Raw genomic sequence first — 2,940 nt, 5'->3', positions numbered from 1 at the left:
GCTCGATCCCGTATGCCATCCCTTCAAGCTTTTTATTAATAAAACGTTTGTCTCAACAATTTTTATGATGAAATTCGAGATTCAGCTGTTTTAGTAAAACAGCTAAAAACATGTTGCTACGCATAATTTTATGTGTCAATAAAATATAGTTGCATTACGTCACATCTTGTGTTATTAATTGTTATTATTTTTGAGGGTACATTAATGTTAATTTATGTACGTTACTATCCGCGTTAAAATGAAGAAGCCCTTTTGTCTAACATTGAGAGACACCTTACAAAAAAAAAGTACGTTATTACTTATTAATAACGTATGTACGTTATTAGGTATAATCGGCAATCTTTATCATTATAGGAACGTCGGGTAAAAACCTACTGCGTATACTAACCACTCAACCGCGGAAATTCAAAATTACTATTGCATCCACCGAGCCCTATAGTTCATTTCAAAAATGCAGCTACAACAACTCTTTAAAATATCACATAATAATTCAATAGCGTTAAGCAATTCCCGCTCAAAGGAATACCGGCCTAAGCCTGTTTGCAAAAGAATTCATTTTTCTTGGTCGGGTTTTCATCTCATCAATTTTAAGAGGGCCTTTGTATGCGGCAGTTTGCTAAGTACATTATGTAAATATAACGTTGGAGGCTGTGCCGGACGATCCGAATAACCACACCCATAGTATTAGCTGCAAGTAAACAGGTTCAAAACATCGGCTATTGAGTTATACAGCGTGTTTTATTATGCTCTTTACTTACGGTATGTGTTGCGAATATATTACCTTGTAGTATTATTATAGTCTACCTATTTATACTTGTGAATGTTTGTCTAATCCATAGTTAAACCGTTCGTAAATATATTATACAGGATGGACGGGATTCATATTAAAAGAAAGAATAAAACTCATGTCTATATCAAATTGTCACGATACGCGACTTTTATTATGACTATATTTAACTTGTTTTATACAAAGAAACAAATTATAAAATAGTTTGGAAAATCCAAAAGTGCACGCCTCATAATCTCATCCTTTACAATAAAATTGATTATTTATAAAGAGTACACTATAAATATAAAAAAGAAATAAAATAAAACAGTTGGATAAGTAAAGAAAGCGGTACCGTAATAATTGAGCTATTTTTCTTGTGGCCCCACCTAGATGTGAAACTGCGCAGGTTTAAGGGACTGACTACCAACTTATTTTTTTAAACCTTGGCTTATAGTATAAAGAATCGAGTTTTTAATGGTGAATTTTGAGTACACTATAAATATAAAAAAAATAAAGAATATATATAAATATACTAAAATTATGGAGAACAGTCGATATTTTTTTTTTGTTTATTTAATAACAATTAAACCACATCGAATCAGATCCTGAAAAATGAAAGGGTTCTATTCCTGAGCATACTCAAGCGTAAGAGAAAAAAAAGACTCGATTAGTAAAGTATTTCGGTCGCTATCGTGTTAACAAGAAAATCCTCCGCACATACAGACACACGGACGTCCAAGACAGAACTTTTTTAAACTGTTTTTTAACTAGTTTAAATAACAAAAATGACATCAAAAATATCATGAATGTTAAAAATAGTGTTTTTTCTTAATATGTGTGTGTATGTATTATCTTACAAGTGCAATGTATGATACATAAAGACATTTTAAGTTTGAAAAATCAGATGTTTTGCGCGAAGTGACAGTAGTACCCACCTCAACGCTTCACTTATGAGGCGTGCAATAAAAATCTGCACTAATAATAATATTATAAAGAGGAAAGGTTTGTAATTATGTATGTATGTATGTATAGTTTTCACGCATAAACTACTGAACCGATTTTGATGACATTTGGAACAGACAATCTTTAAACCCTGAGAAAGGACATAAGACTACCTTATATTGCGAAATATGTACCGTGGGCGAAGCCGGGGCGGACCGTTAGTATATATTTACGAACACATAAATTTAATAATAATAAAAAAAACAATAACACCCCACGATCCACGTTTATACCACTCATATTACTATTTCATCAGAAACATTTTCAATATCCAAACGTAAGAAACCTTTATTTATTTTCTCCGAAGCGAAGAACGTGCGAGGGTAGTTTTAATTTAGTAGGACTTTGCCCGATCTCCGTCAGGGCTAGGATTAAAACTCTTGTGAACATGACTTGCTTTTATGAATTTTATATCCTGTCGAACATGCCGCCCTGGTACATTTATCCGATATCGGGTGGTAGATTAATTAAAAATTGTTTATCTGCTTGCATATAAACGCATGCAATTTGAATAAATAATTTATTATTTCAAGGAAATTATTACTGAATCAACAAAATACACACAATTTTTGGAATTTTTGCAATATTAATATTTTGTAATGTGAAAATACAAATATCCATTATGTGAAAATTTATCGTAACTTCCAATATAGTTTAAGTTTTAATATAATATTTTCATTCATATTATTTTGATTTTGTTTATTTTAGTTTTTTTTATATCGGTGAGGTTTTTGCTTTAATAATTATCCAAATTATATTTTCCATCATCTGAATTCTGTTCCCATTTTACATTATAATTACCTTATTCACCACCGTGGACAAATTAGGTCAAATTGATGAATCTAATATATATTATATAGGCGAAAGTTTGTATGGATGTATGGATGTTTGTTACTCTTTCACGTAAAAACTACGGAACCGATTACATTGAAATTTAGCACGCATATAGAGGGTAACTTGGATTAACACATAGGATAGTTTTTATCCCGGAAATCCCACGGGAACGGGAACTATGCGGGTTTTCCTTTGCAAACGCGGGCGAAGCCGCGGGCGGAATCCTAGTTTTGTATAATAATAACCCGCATCCTATCCTCACTCAGGTATATTCAAAATGAGAAGAACCTGTTCATAATATATATATAATGTATTTCAATATACAAATTACTTAT

This window comes from Colias croceus, chromosome 5, assembly GCF_905220415.1.
Source record: "Colias croceus chromosome 5, ilColCroc2.1".
NCBI classification, from domain to species: domain Eukaryota; kingdom Metazoa; phylum Arthropoda; class Insecta; order Lepidoptera; family Pieridae; genus Colias; species Colias croceus.
This window is presented reverse-complemented; position numbering follows the sequence as displayed.